The sequence below is a fragment of the Hippopotamus amphibius genome, chromosome 13, assembly GCF_030028045.1.
Source record: "Hippopotamus amphibius kiboko isolate mHipAmp2 chromosome 13, mHipAmp2.hap2, whole genome shotgun sequence".
Lineage (NCBI taxonomy): Eukaryota > Metazoa > Chordata > Mammalia > Artiodactyla > Hippopotamidae > Hippopotamus > Hippopotamus amphibius.
The window spans coordinates 80,865,767-80,889,451 of record NC_080198.1 but is presented as its reverse complement, the minus strand read 5'-3'; positions in this window follow the sequence as shown (position 1 = coordinate 80,889,451).

Genomic DNA, 23,685 nt, shown 5'->3' with positions numbered 1-23,685 from the left:
TCTGAACAAATACCCTTACACTCACCCTTCTCTATTCTTTAAACCAGGCAGTGTTCACAAGCAGTAAGACCACTGTCTTAGGAAAATAATGGATAACAGAGCTCTTCTGCAGATTGTAAAATACTCTGTTTCATTAAGGAATTGTAAACTCAGCAGTGTGATATACTGATGCTACAAAACAGTGGAACTTAATGTTTTGCAGTTTGTTTCTTAAATCTCTAACTTTTCCATTTATGTATGGGAAAATTGGAAAACTTCAATAATGAAATCAGTTTCATCACGTATAATATGGTTTACAGTGCTTTCTGCTCTTTGTACTAGTTGAAGACAAGCTCATGAATCAATGCAGTTCAAGGTTTTTATTTCACTTTAGGATCAAGTTTTTGCTGTCAAAATTCCATTTATCAGGGTGATATTTGGAAAGTGTTCTACAAACATCTATTTCAGTCTCTAAGATCTTTAGCTGGAAATTCAAGAGTAATAAAAAATAAAATAAAATATCATTTTCCTGTATTTGGTTGAGCTGAATAATGAATGGTTCTTTGTTACTTAAGACTAATTTTTAAGATTTCCTCTACCACACTCCTTTATTTTAACAGCTTTTAGCCAAGGTCACATTCAGGTTGCTCAAATCCATTGTAGTACACCAGAATATATTGTTCTTCTTTTGAAAATTTATTGAGACATCCATCTGGGACTTTAGTCTTCACTATAAAAAAAAATCATGTGAATGAAATATTCTTTGGATCATATACAAAAGTAATATAAAGGGTTCCTTAAGCAATTGTCTATTCAGTAATAGGATCTAGAAAACAGCCTACTATCATATAATCATTTCAATGTATTAAAATTTTTCTTTTGATTATACTTAAACTCTTTGCATGAGTAGTATGTAGAATGATATCTGACTCATGATAACCTAGTGAACTCACACTGTCCAGATTTGGCAGGTGCAGAAAAATATATAATTCTTATAAGAAAAATGAGACCCTCGGGTTCCTAGAAAGTCTGTGCTTTGTTTAAAACAATTCATTTCTTTTATGTTTGGTGTAACTTTAATTTGATTATATTATGTTTTTTTTCCCCAGTAGGAGCACTAAATCCTTGGCAAAGATATTGAGTTTTAAGTTGCCTGAGGGGAGAGCTTGCGTCTTATATCTGCTAGTTTACGAGAGGTCCAAGAACAAAACTAGTCACTGGTAGGTCCTCAAAATATATTCCTTGACTTACTGAAAGGTAGTCTGGGCTATTGTTTGAATTATATTTCTATTTCTACACTTGTATTCTACAAATTCAGACAACTGTGTGAGAAATTCTGCTTTACTGAGCTTCAAATATTTTCCTGGTTTTGGAGTGATTTTATCTCCTCATTCTCTTTATGATGAACTGACAAAGTTTAAACTTAGATCCTTTCCAGTCCTTCCTTAGGACCACAGTAGAGGGCTATTATTTTGATCACTTGTAGCTGCAGTTTTAAAGATATGCTGAGCTACCAGAATCACAGATAACACAATTTTAAAAATTTTAAGTACCCTAAAATTCATCATAATTTACAGGTAAAACAATAGACCCAAGGAGAGGATAAGCCATTTCTATTAGGCTTTAGAATAGAATTTAAAATGTGATCTAATTCTCTCAGATAAATTCTGCTATTATTTGATACAAAGATCTTCATGACTGTTGACCCATTCTCCTTGAGTATGCAGAAAGCACTATTCTTAGGATTACTTAAAATAATCAAGGTTTTTTTCATTGTTAATGTAAGATACTATTGATACTATAATATAATATTACATTTTTAATAATACAAAGCATGTATCACAAGGACATAGTTTCTCATAAGTAGTATTACTAGAGGCCAAAATGACAGAGGAAGCAGAGATCTGCATACCAATATATAATATAAAGGACTTAAATATTAAAATATAGACTGTACTAATGAAAAAATGAAATGTATCAGAAAATATGTACAGAATATCAGAGAGAGTGAAAAATTCAAAATTACCAGTATAGGAAAGGATATATAAAGGATAAATAGAAGAGATTAAGAAGGTGGCCTGGCAGGTATCTGCAGGTTAGCTCTTCACTAGTGTAGAACAGACATTAAAAAGGCTGTTCTATCCCTATCAGCTACTTGAAGTAGACTACTATTAGCTGCCAGCCAGCCAGTTCCTGATTTATGTATCTGATATAATGGGATGCTGGTTCCCTTCTTACACTTCCCTGTGCCTGGGGCTACTTAACCTATAGGCTCAGCTCTAACCTAATCTATTGGATGACTTTGGCCCAAGGGCAAAAAATAATATAAAGATCCATGGATTCACAGCTTGGCAGTTCAGCATCAGATTGGCTATATTACTTTATTGCTAGAACCCTGCTCATCTTGCATCCGAATTCTCTTTGCCTTGTTCTTTGTGGCTCAACTTAATCTTGTAACCTGTGTACACTGATTAGTTTTTGTCTTATTCTTCATGAAAAAAGCTTTCAGCGAAAAGTAACAGAAAACCCAACACACACTATTTAAACAGTAAGGACAATTTATTTCTTCCCATTATTAGAAGATTCAGGATAATTTGAGTTCCAGGGATTGTTTAATTCAGCAGCTCAAAGGCATTATCAGAGACCTGGTTGCTTTTCCGTTTCCACTCTGTCTTCCTTGCTTCAGCTTAATTCTAAGGCAAATATTTAGTTCACCATTGAGGTAGGTAAGTCCTGAATTCTTAGAGACTTTACACAATAAAGATTAACTTCCTGCTCACATCATCATCTAATGTGAATGTTTCTGATTGAGCAGCCTTCTACGTTGTCATTGAGGGACCAAGGGACCAAGGTTCCTCCCAATGTGTGGTTCCACTCTCTTCTGAGAGAACTCTGCATTTGCTATTTTACAGGTGAGGAAATGGAAGCTTGGCGTGGCTAAATGTCTTTCCCAATGAACATCTTAACATACGTAGGCCATGAATGATGAGACCAACGTATAATCCCAGACTATGTGACTATGACAAAAGACCAATAAATAAGTAAATAAATAAATAAATATATTGGGACTCTAAAAATAAAATGTGCCAAATTCTCAACTTTTTCTAAAACTGAATCTTTTTAATAAATCTTTAATTTATTAATTTATTATTTATCTCTGATTTATTAAATCAAAATTCTGTTTATCCCTTTACTATTTTGAAATACTTAATATTGCAAGGGACTGTGCTAAAATGTGTGAGTGGATGAAAAGATGAATTATCCATGGGATGGCCTTAAGAAACTTATTTCATATAGGGAAAGAATATATTAAATGTGATATTAATATATTTAAAGCACAGTAAATTAAATAGATAAAACACATTAGATATTAAATATGTAAACATATTAAAATACAGAAATATCAATGTCAACATCTATGTCAGAGGATTGGTGGCCCACTTACAATGACTAAGTATAAATAAGACGTGGAAACAGCATTTGGGCATAAGCTACTTTTCTAAGAGTCTTTTACAAGAGGAAAATAGAATTGGGGTGGCATAGAGTTGAAGAAGAGTTATTAATTATTTTATTTTAGAATTTAAGAAAATTGAATAAGTATTATATTCAGATGAGAGAGCAGGAAAGGGAGAGCCTGAAGATTAAACAGAAAAGAAAGGGAAAAATTCAGTAACTTTTTGTTCTATAGATTTATATAGACTTTTAATAGCCTACAGCCATTAGTTTCTAAAGAGTACCTTCTTCCCTGTGTTCCTCTTTGGCTGCTTATTTTAACTTCCTTTGAATCTTGGGCTCAGAGAGGTCGGTGAATTAAACTCCTCAGTTCATGCTATAGCATCATCATCACTTGTTCTGTGCAATGTCCTGCTCTTACTTTAGTTACTTATATTTTTGTTTCCTCTTATCTTATGTCCCCACTTCCCAAATCCCTCCTCTCCAGTAGTCCAAAGGCAGCCATTTAAATCAACTTAATGTGTTTACTTTTGTTTCATCGTGTTGATCTAAAATTTATTTATTTATTTATTTTTATAAATTTATTTATTTCTTTATTTTATTGGCTGTGTTGGGTCTTTTTTTGCTGTGCATGGGTTTTCTTTTTAGTTGCGGTGAGGCTCCTTATTGCTGTGGCTTCTCTTGTTGCAGAGCATGGGCTCTAGGCACATGGGCTTCAGTAGTTGTGGCACATGGACTCAGTGGTTGTGGCTCATGGGCTCTAAAGCACAGGCTCAGTAGTTGTGGCGCACGGGCTTAGTTGCTCCGTGGCATGTGGGATCTTCCTGGAGCAGGGACTGAACCCGTGTCCCCTGCATTGGCAGGCGGATTCTCAACCACTGCACCACCTAGGAAGCCCGATGCAAAATTTATATATATTTTGAAATTATGAAAAAGGTGTTGTTTTACATATTTCACTTTTTCTCTTGTCTTTATCTCTTATTTTCCCCTCAGCACCACATCTTTAAAGTCAATCACACATGTTGCTATGTGTTCTCCATTGCTTCTTTCTCCTGTGTGAGGCTCCATGGTGTGTATTCCTCCCATTTTACCTTTGACTTTCGTAGAGTTGGGATGAGAGTGACTCCAGTTCTTCACCTGCAGAAATAGAGCTGCAAAGAATGTCCTCTACTGTGTCACCTATGGCTCAAGGTGAGAATTTCCTTGGGATAACAAAGATAGAGAAAAGTTATTGATTTCCTCAAAAAAATCTACTGGGATATAGACTTAGAAAACATTGAATATGTAAATTAATTTATGGATAATTGTTATTTTTATAATGTTAACTCATCTCATCCAAGAGCATAAAAGTCTCCAAATTAAAATTTTTTCTCTATAGATGTCTTACATATGTTTGATTTAGATAATGTTTAGAGTGCTTCTTAGTTTTTCTATTTGATCTTATTTTTACATATAGTAGCTTATTTTTTATTACTTTTTTAGTGATTGTGCTGGTGTCAAAATTCAATGAACTGAACACTTCGCTCTACACTTGAAATTAACACAACATTGTTAATCAACTATATTCCAATATAAAATAAAAAGTTTAAAAAAAATTCAATGTAATTGATTTATATCCAGAAAATTTATTGGGCTCTCGCTTCTTCAACTAATCTGTCTATTCTGTTGGTTTTTTTCCTGGTAGATAATCATACAATCTGTAAATAAGAAATTATCTCTTCCTTTTTAATACTTAAACCTCTTCTTTCTTTTTCTTTCACTATGGCTTAGACCTAGAATTCCGGTATTATGTTAAATCAACGATGGCAGACTTTTTTTCTCTAGCTCTTGAATTTAAAAAGAGTGAGTACACCATTATTTCCTCCATTATGGTTAACATTTGCCATAGATTTTTTTTTTTTTATGTAAAACTTTTACCAAGTTAAAAAAGTTTCCTTCTCTTCCTGGATTGCTAAGAATTTTCATCATAAATATCAAATGTTTTTTTCTGTACTGATAGAGATATTCATTAGTTTTATTATTTAGACCACTATTATGTTATATAATATAAATTAATACACAATATAAAATATATAACTATTGTGTATCTATACCAATATCCAATTGTTTAGGTATCTATTATTTTTTCATTACCAAGTTGTAACTATCTTTACATTTCCTTTATAATTTTCTAGACTATTATAATTTTATAATATATAACTATATTATATAGTTATATAACTATATATAACAATATAACTATAATTTTGCCAAAGACTATTTAGCCATATGTTATGTAATTTAAAAACATATGGGCTTTTCTTAGCTGCTCTTTTTTGTTTATTTCTAATTTCACTTCATTTTGGTAGAAGAAAAAAGCACTGGTCCTTTGGAATTTATTCTCTTGTGACCTAATTAATGTTCTGTGTGTTACAGAAAAGAATCTGTATTTAATGTCCATTGAGTAAAGCAGGATAGATAGATGATAGATAGATAGATAGATAGATAGATAGATAGATAGATAGATAGATATACATAGTAACTCCAGATTTTTCATTGTATTCTTCAAGTCTTCAATATCCATGTTTATTTTTGGTCTGCTTGTTCTATCAGTTTCTAAGAAAGGCATTTTAGAAACCAAAAACTAAAATTGTTGATTTATATTTATCTTCCTGCCATTTAGTTGTAGCTTTTATATATTTGGAGTCCATAGGATTAGATGGGCATATGTTTATGACAGATATATCATCTTGCCCTATTATATTTTTATAGGAATAATACCCTTATCATATCTTTTTACATTAAAATCTGTTTTATCAGGTATTGGTGTGGTTTCCCCAGTTTTTTTTTTAATCTTATTTACCAGGTATATATCTCTCCATCCTTTTATTTTCACCCTGTTTGGTGTTTTTAAGTAGATCTCTTATAGAGAATATACATTAGTGAATTCTGTTTCTGAATACAATCTGAAACTCTCAATTAGTATATTTTATTTTGCTCAATATCAGGCAAATTTTCTGATCACAGTTTCATCTGTAAACCCTTAGGGAGAAATGAATTCCAACTCTGAGCTGTGGAAAGGGAAGTAGGAAAGGAGCAAAAGCCTAGCCAATCTACATGTTTCCATCACCTCAGCAGGGATTTTTCCCCTCCCTGGTTATTAATTCATCAGAATCAACGTCAGCAGTCTGGGGTGTTGCTGCCAATTTCCAGTAATAAAGAGCAAGCAACAATTATCCAAAGATAACAGGTGGAGAATCAAAAGCAAAATTTTATAAAGATTTGTATTAATTTTTTTTTCTTTCCACCACCATCAGTGGCCTCCTGTGCCAATTTTCAGCCATTCACCATTCACCATCCAAATACATACCAATTTAGGAATTAAGCTTTGACTATTAGATCTAAAAAGAAATTAAAGAAATTGCCTAGCCCCAGGTCACAAATATTTTCCTATATTCTCTTCTAGAAATTTTTTAGAAAAAAATTTTACGTTTAGATCAATGATTCATCTTGAAAGAATTTTTGTGTGTTGTAAGGAAAGGATCAAAGTTCATATTTTTGCATATGGCTAGCCAATTGTCCTAGCACCATTCATTGAAAAGGTTATTCTTTCCCCTTGTCACCTTTGTCAAAAATAATTTGACAAAAAGAAAATCAATTGACCATATACATATAGGTCTATTCCTGAAATTTCTTTTTGGTTCCACTGGTGTATTTATTGATCTCCCATGTCAATAGCACACTGTCTTAATTAATGTTATAATAAATTTTGAAATTAGGTTTTAATTTCTTTTTCAAAATAATTGTGAATTCATTTGTATGAATTTTACAGTCAGTATGTGAATTTCTAGAAAAAGATGTTCAGATTTTTTTTGATAGTGGGTGGAGTTTGCAATTAACCTGTAGATTCAATGAAGGGGAAATTGGTATCTTAATAATACTGAGCTTTCTATTTCTGAACACAGTACATCTCTCCATTTATTAATTTTTTTTGTTTTGTTTTGTTTTTTTACCTCTGTCACAGTAAAGTTTTTGTGGTTTTCAGTTTACAGGTCTTACATATTTTTTGACAAATTTGTCCCCAAGAGTTTCATAATTTGATGCTATTTTAAATGGTATCTTAAATTTCAATTTCAGATTACTTGTTAGAATATGGAAAAACAATTGATTTCTTTATGTTGACCTTATAATATACAACCTTGCTAAACTCACTGTTATTTTTATAAATTCGTTACTATTTTCTACATATACAGATTGTCTGTAAATATAGTTTACTTGTTTGTTTCTAATCTGAATACTTTCATATATTTTTTTGTTGCCTATTGCACTGAATAGAATCTCCAGTACAATGTCAAATAGAAATCATGAGGGGACATTTTTGCCTTGTTCCTGATGTTTGGGGGTAAATTATTCAGTCTTTCCTCATTAAGGTCAAGAAAGTTCTATTTTTTATTTGCTAATAGATTTATCGAATGCTTTTTTCTGCATTTAATGAGGTGATTATACACACACACACACATATATTGTATTACTTTGGGGACGTGAATTACAGTGATTAAATCTCAAGTATTAAGCAAAACCTGTATTTCTGTAATAACTACCATTTGATCATCATGTTTTATTTTTTTATAAACCGTTGGAATAGATTTGTTGAAAAGTTATGAAATTTTCCACCTGATTTTGTGAGGTAGGAGGTTTTCTATTCTTGCATTGTCTTGGATATCAGAAAAGTACTGAGTTCATAGGATGAATTGTGCAGTATTCCTTCTTCCTAAATTTTCTGGAAGAATTTATGTAAAATTGTTATTATTTCTTTCTTAAATATTTGGTCAAATTCTACAGTGAAACCATTCAGGCCCCCGATTTCCTTTGTTGGAAAGTTTTTAACTACAAATACAATATCTTTAATAAATGTATGGCTATTCTGTTTAACCATTTCTTCCTGGTGGTGGGGGGAGGGATAAATTAGGTGTTTGGGATTAACATATACACACTACTATATATAAAATATAAAACTGATAAGACTTACTGTTTGGCACAGGGAACTCTACTCAATATTCTGTAGTAACCTATATGGGAAAAGAGTCTCAAAAAGAACAGATATATGTATAACTGTATCACTTTTCCGTACACCTGTAGCTAATACATTGTAAATAAACTATACTCCAATATCCAATAAAAGTAAAGTTTTTTTTAAAAAAATTTAAAAGAAAAGAAACCATTTCTTCTTGGTGAGCCTTGGTAGTTTGTGCCTGTCAATGGATTTCATCTAGGTTGTCAAATTTATTATCATTAAGACGTCCATAATGTTTCTTTATTATTATTTAACATCTATAAGGTCTGTAGTTACATCCTTTAATATTCCTGATATTGGCAATTTGTGCCTTCTTTCCTTTTTTCTCCTGATCAATCTGGCTAGACATTTATCAATTTTTCCGATCTTCTCAAAGAATCAACTTTTTGTTTCATTGATTTTTTTTCTATTTCTTTTGCATGTTTTATGTTATTGATTTCTGTTCTTAACTTTTTATTTACACTCCTGCTTACTTTGAATTTAATGTGCTTTTTTTCTAATATTTTAAGATAGAAGCTGAAGTCACTGATTTCAGATATTCCTTCTCTTTTTATACAGGTACTTAGTTCTATGAATTTCTCTCTAAGCAGTGCTTTATTACATCTCACAAATTTGGCTACTTTGGCAAAGATGTTGTGTTCCTCATTTTTATTTAGATAAAAATACTTTCTAGTTCCTATTTCAATTTCTTCTATGACTAATGGATTATTTAAAAGTCTTTTAGTCTCCAGATGTTTGGAGATTTTCTAAATATTTTTTAAATTGATTTCTAGTTTAAGTTCATTGTTATTGCTTTAAGCCACTGAGTTTTGGGGTGATGTGTTATGCAGTAATTAAGTAATTGAGAAAGAACTTATGAATATCTGGGCAAATGAGATACTGTATAAGTTTTTTTTTGTAAAGAAAACAGGACGAGATTTAATACAATAAATTATTTGTATGCCAAAGCATTAAAAAAGCTAGAAAAACAAAGGTCAGGAAAGGCATCAGTGACCTTCAGGAAATCTGGAAGTTGTAGACAATGGCAAAGAGAATGATCAGACTTATCATCTGCCTGTAGCACTGACACAGGTGATTCACAGAACACCTGAAGCCATTGGAAAAACATCACGTCTGTCTTTTGCTCTCACACTGGCCTACTGCTGCCAGAGAAAAATGGCTCTGATTCTTTCACCTTCCCACTATTGTGTGGTGTCTCTCAATGGTGAAACATAAACTAGTATCAGATCTTGGGAAAAGTAGGTTCCAGGCTTTCCACATTCTGGAAAGAAAATATGATAAGATAATTCTTAATTATCCTTTGGCTAAATCCTAAGCTAGGGTAAAGATTCTCCATCTCTTTCTTGTCTTGTTGGAGGGATTTCTCCTGAGCCATTCTTGAGTAGTGACCATAACTGCTGGGAGTGGGACTAAGGTTGATGGACTAGGTACAAACTCCAGTGCTATCTTTTCAAGTCCCTTGGGGTGCATCAGAGCATGTGCCCTGAGTTCCCTTAGTTATGTATGTATATATTGCAAACTGCACACCATACAAGGACACATGGTGTTCCATAATTCACAAAACAGTGATTTCAACACTTACAAAGTACTTTCACACATCATCTCATTATATCTTTATAGCACTTCTCAAACTTGACAAGAAAACAGACTAAAGGAAACAATGCAGCATTCTAAAAGTCATGTGATTATCAGAAGTACAGATTGATGTCAGATCTGATGCTAATCCAGTGCTCATGTTATTTTCAACTTTCTCATCTCTGATGGATGAGGGCAGGATTACATTACAAAAGGTCAACTCCTAATATTATATAATTGCATGATTTCCGGCAGTAAGGGGTCTGGGAGATACTGCTGAGTGTGTGGTGATTGCAAATGGGAGAAAATGTATAGTTAGGTTTCATGGACTCAGTTTAGTAACCAGCATTATCTAATTTAACATTAAAGCTTTCATTATTTACAATGGTATATCAGAAATATTCCACCACTCCTATGGTAGGTGATAATTTAGTTAATATATTGATTTCAATGAAATTTCCTATCTTTCTCCTCATCTTTACAGTATTAGTATTGAGTTATATGCCTCACGTTGATGAAGTATATAATCCTATTGGTTTTTTTTTTTCAAAATTTAAAATGTTGGCAGATTATAGCTCTCAGTGCGTTTCTCTTTAGAGATGATTAGTGTAGCTGACTACTCCATTAAAGTGAGTTTAAGTGTGACTTCACATCTGATGAAGTAAAAAAAAATCAAGGGAAGCACCTGAATTTAAGAAAGTTAAAGCAGTTCTGTTGTTTTGGGGAGCTAAATTTATTTCTGAAACTATTATCTTTAAAAAAGTCTTTAATTATCCTAAATTTTTAAGACAAGAACAGCACAATAAGATTGCGTTATGCTGAAATTGTCTTTTGAGGGTTCTTTTTTTAAATCTAGTGAATTGTAGGTAAAAAATGAAATTTGATTTATGCAGTGAGTAAACTGGTATCTGTAAATGAGTCTGGGCATAAGTAATAAAAGACATGAACAGAATGACAATCTCTATAATAATTAGATATTTTAATGTATTCATACACTTTTTAAATTGAACTATAGTTGACTTACAGTATTGTGTTAGTTTCAGGTGTACAGCACAGTGATTCATTTCCCTTATAGGTTATTACAAAATATTGAGTGTAGTTCCCTGTGCTATACAGTAGGTCCTTGTTGGTTATCTATTTTATATATAGTAGTGCATGTAGTTTAATCCCAACCTCCTAATTTATCCCTCCGCCTGCTTTCCCCTTTGGTAACCATACGTTTGTTTTCTGTGGCTTTGAGTCTCTTTCTCTTTTGTAAGTATTTGTATCTTATGTGATGTGTATGTGTGTATAATGGAACATTACTCAGCCATAAAAAAGAATGAAATAATGCTCTTTGCAGCAACATGGTTGAGCCTAGAGATTTCCATACTAGTAAGCCAGACAAAGACAAATATCATGATATTGCTTATATATGGAATCCCATACATACACATTTTAAAGCTTTTGCTAGTCAAAAATTTTTAATATTTAAAGCACATAAAAGGGTAGCTCTTATAAGACAAAACTCTGAATTTTTTTCAAAATATTCTTATTACACATCTAAGATGAGAATAATGATGAACAACTGTGGAAGACTTTTTATCCTTTCCTGCACAGTGTGGTTTGTGGTGCAGGCTACTTTTGGCAAAGCTTTTGGCCCTGAACCTTGGATCTATGCCCTTAAATATGTAATGACAGATAATGATCAAATTAGTGTACATAAATCTAGGTTTTAGAGATGATGCCAACTCTTGTTGTAAGAATTTATTCAAATTCTGGTAAATATTTTTAGTTGCATTTAGTTGCACCTCAAGCTGAGGTGAGGTGATCTTGCAGGAGCCATATATCCTTTGTAAAGGATGCTAGACCAAGTCCTGAGAACTGTTTAACCACAAAGGTCTGCATTTAATTCACAACATAAAAACAAATGTTCTCTAAGTATTTTCCTGAATTCTTAATCTCAAAGCCAGTCTATACAATATCTATATTAGGATGAGAAAAAGGAGACTTTGTAGGAGAATTTCTCATAGAATATGCACCCAATGCTATGGAACAAAGGATTATTATGGAATTTTTGCTGGTTCTGTTTTGTTTTATCTTAATTTTCTGATGAAAGCATTTTGAATACCCAAGGATATTACACATATGCGTTCACATAAAAAATATTGCATATAATTTCAGGGGTTCATGGACCTGCTTTGAAACCTAAGGTTGGTCCAGGGCTTTTAGGTAAGGAGTCTTCCAACTCGAGGCACCTTCAAATATACCTACTAGAGCTGCACATGAACATTGTTGGCTCCCCATAATTTCCATTGGGTGTAAGGTCATTAACCTATATTGAGAGATTCTGTTTATTTCTGTAAGAATGTACTTAGTCACATTATAATCCTTTGCTCGGCATCCATTTCATAAACACCCTCAAGGAGGGTACTTTCTTATCTAAGGAGAATCCTGTATTGTGCTTCCCCTAAACAGCTGGTATTTATCTTTGGATTCCGAATTGTGATTTTCTTTGGGAGTTTTCTCAGCAACCCACCATTACGAAGTAGATAGACTTTCCCTTTATAGCATTTATTTTGTGTATTTGCCTCATTGCTGACTCCATTTTACATTGATTGTTGTTTATCCCTTGCCATATTTTTCTCATTGCTTCTCATTTGTGTTACAGCACTACATATTTCAAAAATATCCTAAATCCTTAGAAATAAAAGAATTTATTTTAAATTATGTCACTTTTATATATTTAAGGAAAATGAGTCAACTGACTAATTTTTCTTACTAGGTAGCAGATGTAGTGGCAGTATGTGGCAGTGGAAAATACGTAGGCTTTAGCATCAGATAGATCTGAGTTCAAATACTGTCTCTGCTACTTTTAATGATCTTGACAAAGTTATGTAATCTCTAGGGGGCATCGGTTTCCTAAGCCCCAAATGGAGAAAATAACTTTATTTAAATGTCTCTAATTTGCGATGCATCATCTTAAGTTATTTATATGACACACATTGTCTAATATTTTGACAACCTATGAGGAAGTTATTATTCACATCTTATGACTGTGGAAATTGAAGCTCAGAATGATTAATAATGTTGGCCAAGATTAATACAGCTAATAGATGGTAGAGGCTGAAATTTAGGTCCAATTTAACTAGAAACCCATATTTTTTTTTCTTTTAAAATATGCTGAATCATGCATACTAGACTTGTGAAAATCCATCCAGGGTAATAGAATATGCATCAGAGTTAATGAGGAAGACGCACAACTCAGAATTTTATGCCTTAAATTCAGAGAATCTTCAACTGTTAAGGCCACCCTGTTCCTGATACTATCACCATTACAACTCCCTATTGATAGAAGATGAAGATTAAAAGCAGAAAATTGTGTAAAATTTTATGCAAAGAAGCCATTCCATCTACCCATTTCCCATTCGAGTAGGTGGCATGCTTTTTCTTTTGAAAATGAATGTGGGAAGTCCAAAGAGAATCTCATATATTTGGGATACCTGTAAAATGCAGGACCTACATTTTGTTTTCTGGTGTGATATCTAGCCATCAGACTTCCTGGAATTCCTGTTCTTTGTGCTCCCAAAGCATGGGAAAAAAAAAAATAGAAATGAATGTTTGCTGGGACGTCTGAGAGAGGTGAGAGAGATAAACAGTGTCATCTCAATGTCTGACCTCGCAAGTGTCTCTGGTCTGAGAACTCACCAGGAGACCAGGTAACGCAGGGGATTATGGTTGAACAGGAGACCATAGGAATGTGGGTCAAAAGCATGTACTTTTCAGAGGAATGAAGTATGAGGCTGCCAGAAGAATGAATATGTGTGGTTTAATTTTAGAAGGGACCACCAATGCCCAGGTGAGCTGTGTGGGAATGAGCCGTTCACCTACAGGGCCCCACATGTCAACATCAAGTCCACAGACAATGAGCAAGTTGAGGAGTTTGCACTGATTAAAGGGAGGATCATAATTTTGTCCAAGCAAACTGCCTCCCCTCCCCTCCACTTAAATCTAACTTTCCTAGAAGGGCACACATTAGGGGGAGTGTAGGGTAGAGATTTGGGAACAGGAATATCCTCCCCACACCTAGGCATGGCGTGAGTAGGAAAACAGTAGTGATTGTTTAATAATAGAAAGTTATTGAAAATAAATTGTACAAGTGGACTGAGATAAAGTCATGAGAGAGGACTACAAGGTGAATGTATTCCCTGGAGATGTTCAGTTAACAACCTGTCAACTGTAGATGGACTGACTACTCCACACAGCACACTCAGTGCAGGTGGTTTAAAAAATAAAGCCATTTTATATTTAAGTATTAGCCTTGATGCTACTCAAATGCTTAGTTGGTTGCCTGGGACATAAAAGGTACACAGTAAACAATATTTTCTTCTTTACCAAACTTGTTCCATTTTTTTTCTAGGAGATTTTACAAATCAAAGTTTCAGGTGCAATTTTACAAATTCAATACATTCATTAAAGAATAGATATAAATTTTTTGAGAAAACTCTATGCTTTTTTTCTATAGTGGCTGCACTAACTTATATTCCCAGCAACAGTGCACAAGAGTTCCCTTTTCTCTATATCCTTGCCAAGATTTACAATGGAATATTACTCAGTCATTAAAAAGAATGAAACTTTGCCATTTTTGACAACATGAATAGAACTGGAGGGCATAATGCTAAGTGAAATAAGTCAGACAGAGTAAGACAAATACTGTATATTTTCATTTATATGTGGAATCTAAAAAATAAAACATGAACAATTATAACAAAATAGAAACAGACTCATAGATACAGAGAACAAACTAGTGGTTACCAGAGGGGAGACTGAGAGAGGCAAAATAGGTGAACGGAATTAAGAGGTACAAACTATTATGTATAAAATAAATAAGTTACAAGGAAGTAATGTATCACACAGGAAATATAGTCAACATTTTATAAAAACTGTATGAATATAACCTATAAGACTAATTACTATGTTGTATGCCTGAAATTAATATAATATTGTAAGTCAACTATACTTAAGTAAAAAAATAGATATCAGAAGTCTTCAGCATTTTTACTTGTATGTATGATGTCAATAAATTCTTTTCAACAAATAGATATTGCGAGTCAGGTATGTACACGTGGCTCCATTTGATAGTCTTTAGGAAACTGGATTATCATCAGAAGTAGCCTTACACTCTAGGTTAGTGGCTTATATTTCAGAAAATTTTAAGATTGTGAAAAAACTTCTTGCTGTCTGCCACTATTACAACTAAGTGTGGGCTAAATTCAATAAGTTTAGATTTAAGAACTATCCATAAATGTCCTAATACCAACCATTGACTAACAGTAGAAGAGCACTCAATTTTTGACATCCTGCTAAATGTCAACATCTTTATAGAAATTAATTCCTACTACACATCCTGCTAAATGCCAACATCTTTATAGAAATTAATTCTTACAACACAAAAGGTAGGTTTTCAGTTGGAAAAATAATAAAAACAAGCAAAAACCCTGAGACTTAAAGAAGTTATTATTTTTTTTTAATCTCTGTGATTGGACAAGTACTGGAAGTATAGCTGTCCTTGTAGTGATAGTAGTCATATAGTGGTGATAACATGTGGCTTGTCCAAGATAAGGAAGGTGCTAAGCTGCTAAATGTTCACAGTTAGACACTTCTTTGGCTGTCTTAAAGCTCTCAGTTTTTCACATCACACTGCTTCTCACAGAAATTGAAATGTTCGGTTGGTTCACTTTTCTTCACATCATTCTCAAGCTTATACAACTAAGTCTGAGTTTCACATGTGGCCACAAACACATTCTTATTTAATTCCAAGTTCTAATTAGGTCTCAAAACACCATTTTTTTAAGCTCTTTATTGGAATATAATTGCTTTACACTCTTGTACCAGCTTTTGAGGTACACCAAAGTGAATCAGCTGTATTTATAAATATATCCCCATATCCCCTCCCTCCCATGACTCCCTCCCTCTCTCCCTGTCCTGGCCCTCTAAAGCATCACCCATCATTGAGTTGATCTCCCTGTGTTATGCAGCAGCTTCCCATTAGCTATCTGTTTTACAGTTCATAGTGTATATATGTCTATGCTACTCTCTCCCTTCGTCCCAGCTTCCCCTTTGCCCCCCACCCCCCCAACCCCATGTCCTCCAGTCCATTCTCTGCATCTGCATCCTTATTCTTGCCCTGTCACTGGGTTCATCAGTACTATTTTTTTTTTTTTTTTTAGATTCCTTATATATGAGTTAGCATACAGTGTTTGTTTTTCTTTCTGGCTTACTTCACTCTGTATGACAGACTCTAGGTCTATCCACCTCATTACATATAGCTCCATTTCATTCCTTTTTATGGCTGAGTAAGAGTCCACTGTATATATGTACCACATCTTCTTTATCCATTCATCTGTTGATGGGCCTTTAGGTTGCTTCCGTGTCCTGGCTATTGTAAATAGTGCTGCAATGAACATTTTGGTATATGTTTCTTTTGGGATTATGGTTTTCTCTGGGTATATGCCCAGGAGTGGGATCATATGGTAGTTCTATTTTTAGTTTTTTAAGGAACCTCCAAACTGTTTTCCATAGTGGCTGTACCAACTTACATTCCCACCAACAGTGCAGGAGGGTTCCCTTTTGTCCACACCCTCTCCAACATTTATTGTTTCTAGATTTTTTGATAATGGCCATTCTTACTTGTGTGAGGTGATACCTCATTGTGGCTTTGACTTGCATTTCTCTAATGATTAGTGATGTTGAGCATCTTTTCATGAAAACACCATTTTTAAAGTAAATAACAAGTTGTTTTCCGCCTACAGAATGTGAAAAGTAATGGCATTGACCTGTAGGTCAAGGTCCTGACTTGTTTAAAATTCATCCCAAAGGCCTTGCTGATGCGAATCAAATGTCCTGACTCCCAGGTATATTTTCTCTAGCGGCCTCTGACTACTTACAAAAGCAGAGAAGGTTTAGTAAAATAGTTTTCTCCAGTCTAGACTGATCTCAAAAGAGCATTTTTTAAAAATAGTCATTAATCCTTCTGTACGTGCACAGCTGAGCCTGAGGAATAAAAGTTGTTAGCATTTGATTGTCTGAGGGGAGCTTAAGGGTAGAAAACTATTTCTAGTCTTCAATATTAGAAGGCACTCAGTCATTTAAAAAATATTCCTATCTCTTCAAGCAACTTTAGACTCTAAAATGCATCATAAATATATTTGTTTCTAACTTTGAAACAGATCATACAATACCAGTGAGAACAAAGTGTAGTGTAAAATAATCTCATTTGTAATGAACAATTATAGACCCAATTAGACTGTTCTGGGGAAAAAATAATTATACCTAAAGAAGAGAGCCTACTCTTTAACATGTCAAATTCCAATCTTATTTCATAATCACATAGTTAATAGATGTAGTAAATGAAGTAGTCCTCTGTATTAAAGCTCTCCTAGTGTGTTTGAAATTCTTATAGTACAAAAAGTAGATAGTATATATTTGCTTACCAGGTAAGAAAAGTCTTACTCCAGGCAATGGAATATTTTGCTTGTGATGGCATATTCTCTCATATGCATTTTTAATAAAGTAATTTTATAGAAACCTAAAGTTTTAAAAGCCTAAAAATTATTATGGTTAATATAAATTCATTCCTAGATAAGATATTTAAACATAAATGTTGAAGAGGGAGTTTTGAGGCAAAATACAAAGAGACAATTAAATAGGCCTATTAGTTGCTTTATTGTATTGTAAATAACTCATGTGGTTATTGCTAACAGATTTTCAGGCTCATTATTTTACCTTTAGCATTATTATGGTGGACCCCTCTTCCAAGCATAGCTTTTTTTAGCTTGAGTGGACACCAGGCACTTGTGGGCACAGTGCTAAGTACAAAAACCACTTTGCTTAATTTGGATAACCTGGGAAATGGAAAACAGAGAAAACACTGTTCTTTTGTCAGTCTTCATGTAAATCTCTGAATTTTAGATTATTATCATAAGATTAAATGTTTGAGAGGTCAGGATGCCAAGGGATTAAAAAGGATTAAGTGTGAGGCGACTAGGAACTAGAACATACTCCCAGCAGAAGCCAAGGAAAAAATAAACACAAGTAATAAGACAGTGCTTTTACCATCAGAGATAAACCAGAGGGTTCTTTCACGGATTCATTATATTGTGTGGCCCGACACTACCCTCAGGTGCATTGATAATCACATGTTCAACATATTTCTTAACTGCAGTCCTACCACCTGGAAATTAATAAGAAATGAACAAAGTAAATTATTGAGATGAAGAACTAATAAAAGTATAAGGAATGACATGCTGGTAGGTGACACAGCTCCCCAGAAATATTTCAGAGTCTGTTCTGAACCAATAAAATTACAATATCTGGCAATAATTCTGATCATTACCTGTAGTATGTATACGTTTTCTTTATCTTTTAATCTTCTGATTTTCACTTCTCTAGAGACAAAGTACAAGCTACTCAAGTAGTAATACTGACAAGCTCCGGTTGAAACACAGGAGGTGAACAATAAATATCAGTTGAGGGAGATGCTGGTAGGGAACATAGCAAAAATGTTTAGGGGAATAATGATCAACACAGGTTTTTTGTTTTAATTTTATATTTATTTATCTATCTATTTATTTTAAGCTCTTTATTGGAATATAATTGCTTTAGACTGTTGTGCCAGTTTTTTGCTATACAACAAAGTGAATCAGCTGTATGTATACATATATCCCCATATCCCCTCCCTCCTGCGACTCCTTCCCACCCTCCTTATCCCAGCCCTCTAAGTCATCACCCATCGTCAAGTTGATCTCCCTGTGCTATGCAACAGCTTCCCACTAGCTATCTATTTTACATTTGGTAGTGTATATATGTCAATGCTACTCTCTCACTTTGAGAATGGACTTGAGGACCCAGGGTGGGTGGGGGGTGAAGGGGAAAGTTTTTTGTTTTAGAAGTTAAAGTAAGAACTACTTAACCAAGAGTTTGATGATTCCACATGTACCCAAGTTTCACATAAATATTCTGTGAAAATGAGATTATTCTAAAGACAGACTAGGCTTTGGTCAGTACTTTTTACGTGACTATTTCAACCCAGAACATGTGTTGTAATGCCCAGGTGGCGTTTACTGAGCAGAGCCCTGTGCAGTTCATTCATACACCGTTTCAGTGAATGCTTGTTGAGAGCCTATGCCAGGTACTGGGATACAAAGGAAACAAAGTCCCTTTTTCATGGAGTTCATAGTATAATGGAGGTAGACAAACTCAAAACCAAATTTAAGAAATACTCAACAGTTCAAATGGTAAGAAGTGCAATCCAAAGAAAAATAAAGCAGGATAAGGGGTTGGAGATTGGTGGGGGTGGTAAGAGCAAGCTATTCTATATAGGTAGATTTCTTTGATAAGATGACATTTGAGAAGAGACCAAAGGAAGTGACAAAGTGAGCCAGAGGATATTTAGAGTAGAACGTTACAGACAGGAGAAGAGCAAATGCAAAGATCCTGAGATAAAGCATTCTTGGCCTGTTGGAGAAGCAGTGAGGAGTTCAGTGTGGCAGGAGTGGAGTTAATGAGAGGGCAGGATAGAAGGTGAGTTCCCAGTGGTGCAGGGGTTGGGCAGATCCAGGAGGAATGTGCAAGCCTTTGCAGGGACCTTGGCTTTTACTGCACATGAAATGGCAAGCATTGGATGGTTTTGCACAGGACAGTGATGAGATCTACTACTTCCTAAAAGGGTTATTATAGTTGCTGTGCTGAGAAGAAAATATCATTGTACAAAATGAAAGTAAAAAAACCGGTGAGGAGACTTGCAGGAGCCTAGGTAAGGGAAAATGGTGATTTGTTCTTGGTGGGTAGTTACAGCAGTGGGGGTGGTGAGAAGTGGTAAAATTTTGAATAAATTTTGAAGAGTGAATTAATAAGATACACAGATTAAATGTGGGATATGAGAGACAGAGAAAGTTAAGGATGAGTCTGAGTCTGAGATTTTTTGCTTAAAACCTGGAAGAAAGAAGTAGCCTTTCACTGAAATAGAAAAGGAGGATAGGGCTTGAGGGGTAGAACTGGAGATCAAAGAGTTCAGATTTGAGATTATCAGATTTAAGATGTTTATTAAACATCCAAGAAGAAATGTTGAGTAGACCAGTGAGATACAGAGCAGGAATTAAATAGCAATAATGCAGATGACATTGTCAGATGTTTGCCATCTATTTGGGAAGTCAAAAGAAAAAGCACACAGTAAATAACTCAGATATATTACAATGCAATTAAACTATATAGTAAAATTAATATAATTAAAATTAAATTATATTAATTTTATATTTGATCATATTAAATTTTATAATTAAATTAATTATAAAATTAAAATTTATAATTAAAATAATTCCCTTAATTCATAATATCTTTTAAATATTCAAATAAATATTAACTTTTATGTTTTCTCTATGAAAAGAACTCTATGGCTTGTAAGAGAAACCTGTATCAAAAATGTGAAAATTAACCTTCAACAATTATGGAGGTTAAGAATCTCTACTTAAGAAAATCAAAATGAAAAATTCTTGATCTTGAATTAATCAGCTCACTAGTATTTCTAACTCCTTTTAAAAATAACTTACATAAATGAATATGCTGCTTTGTAAGTTAGTAGCGCATAAACCAAACTAAACCTCCAAGTCAGAAATTGTTCCCCCTTTTGGGAACATGTATAGGATTTTACCTGAAAATTTTCAGAAAGTCAGGTAGTCAGCTCTACAAAATTCAACTGAGGGCAATTAAAGGCAAATAAGTTTCTTTTAAACGTGAAAGAACCTCGTGTTAGAACTACCTTGAATGTGTCTCCAAAGTTCTGTTGAGTAATTTTGTAGAAAAGGGATACCAATTTTTTCCTTAAAAGAAGCATGGTAAAATAATTATGGGGATATCCCTGACTTGTCTTTGCTACTGAAAAGGAAGAGAAATTTAAGAAAGCAATATCCAGTTGCTGGTTCTCTGCACAAATAATCAAGTATGTCAGAAAGGGCCAAGAACATGGAAACATGATCTTTTTTAAATGAAGGGTTCTCTTTGGAGATAGGGTTAGAAAATAGATTTAAACAGATTAAGGATGGAGGTTTAAAAAAACTTTAACATGTAGAATGAATTACGTGAATTGCCTGTTAAAGTTATGAGCAAGCTCTGCTCCCATAGCAACCACTGAAATCAATGCAGAGAGAAATGAGCCATCTCTTGTTTCCTGATGTGAATATTTTCCCCTAAATACTCCAATGCAATTGCCAATACTTGTTTAGCTACAGATGCTAACATAAGTAATTGTCTGTTAGTGTGTCTTTCCTTCATGCTTGCATATATATGTTTATCTTAGCACTGCCTGTAATTTATCTTCAGGAAAAGGTTTAGGAAGCAAGTTAGCACTAACCAGGAACAAGTCTATACTTATGGATAAAATATGTAACTCATCCTCTGCTTAAAGAAGCAAGCATCCCAACATGTTACACACAATGACTTATTTTAGGGCTCACATTACATACGTATCAATGTACTCCTGCAGTGTAGACATAGACATCTATTGAATCAGATGGACATAAATGTAACACTTTTTTCAGTAACCCAATGAAATTTCATTGTTTCCTAAAGACAATGAATACCCCATTAGTAACCGCACAGGAAGAGACATATATTTGTATATCTAGTGAATGGGTACTCACCAGTGCTTTTGAGACCCGCAAGAAAATGCTCTTAGAAAAATCTCAGAAAGTTAAATTATAAAAGAAATGCCCACATCCTTTCCATCTCATCTTTATCAGGAGTTAATCTAAGCAGAGCCGTATAAGATTTCAACTGGAAACAGGAAAGCTGTATGGTTTCTATAATTATATCATTACTTTGCCTAGATATCTGAGAAATTTTTGCTAACTCATGAATTCACTTTCCTGGTCTCCACTTTAACTGAGTAGCGGCAGTAGAATCACTCTAGATGGATGTGGTGTTTTGTAGCTGCAAGAGGTGAGAGAATCATTTTCACATGTAAACATTTAGGAGCATCCCCACCCTGTCCTGCAATCTGCAGGTTGGCATGTGATGGAAGTGTGATGTATGGAGCATAACTAGTTAGTAAATAATAACACTGCTGAATTTCTCAACGTGACTGGACTTGAAGAGTTGACATCAAATGAAAGAAAATGCTTATCTTTGCCAAATGACAATTTGATGGAAAAAAAAAAAACTGAAAGGAGGTCGATGGAGAGCAGAAGAGAAAACAGGTATTTACTACTCCATTTGATGTCACAATAAACATTTTGTTGTAAGTATAAGGATGAACTCAGCAAAATTTCCAACACTTAGTCACTGATCCAGCCATTCTAAGTGGTTCTGAACTATTTTAAGAAAGAGATGATGGTGTTTTAATCTGATTATGTGAAATTGTTCTTCTTGGGTTGACTTCATTAAAAGTCACTTTGGAAACAGATCTTAGTTTCAATAACATCACACAGGTAAAAACAAATATTTTAACATGTTTGAAAAGACTTCTCCTTGCAACCACAGATAGCTAGTATAAGGATAAAGAATCAGTTAACTTATTATATTCTGTCCCATGCCAACCGCACAGCCTTTGTTTCCATTCTTTTTGATTGCTTACTTTACCTCAGTAGTCTTTAAATCCTTCTAATTTTGAAAATCAAAACAAAATAAGCCATAGAATTATTTTGTTTCCCAATAAGTATTAGGCGATCGAGGACTCTCCTGCCAATTAAAGTAAAGAGAGCATGGAGAGATATAATGTTGGGTGGTTTCAGTAACCAGAAGAAGCTTGGAAGAAGGTGGAGAAATGAATTAACATATGGCAGGGAGAGCTGGATGGCCCAGAAGGACAATAGGCATACAAGAATATTCAGAAGTGAAGTAAACCCCTAGTCCCAAGAGTACAATCAGCATTTCTGAAGTTAAAACCATGACTCTTGGCACTGTTTGAAAACCTGAACTTACTCTTTACCACTTGTCATCTGGCTTTTTAAAATTACAGGACTCGTTTGTCGCTATGTCTCATCTCTGTCCTTTTCACTTCTGTTTTCCCTCAGTTCTCATCCCTATGCTGAACTAAAGCACAAATGCTTTCCTTTTCCTCCCTATTTTTTTCTCTGAAATCTATTACTAGTGCAGATTTTAAGGTGTAGATCTTATGTGTTTCAGAGACAACAACAAAAACAAAAGAAGCAACATCAGTGACTTCCCTATGAGCTATCCCCTTGTAACTAGGTGTAATAACTTCTTTAAAAAAAATGGTAAAGCTGATTTTTCCAAGGTGCATTTAGCTGTGTCATCTGCATGGAAGACATAATTGAGAGTTACCTTGGTTTTACAGAAACTTCTGTTTCTTGAGTAAGATATTCACCTCCGTCAATTTTCTGAATAAAATTACTATTTTCATTGTGTTTGTATAGAGGATCCTTATTTTCCTACAGCTGAATACAATAATTTAAATATCAATACACAGAACATATGATCCAAAGTTAACCTTTTGTGCTCCCTTTACTTCAAACAAAAGTGGCAACATTAAACCCACATTAATATAAAGATCTACAGAGAACACTATTGAACATTTCCCATATACTAGATATTGTGCCGAGTGCTTTAAATGGGCTATGTCGTTTATTCCT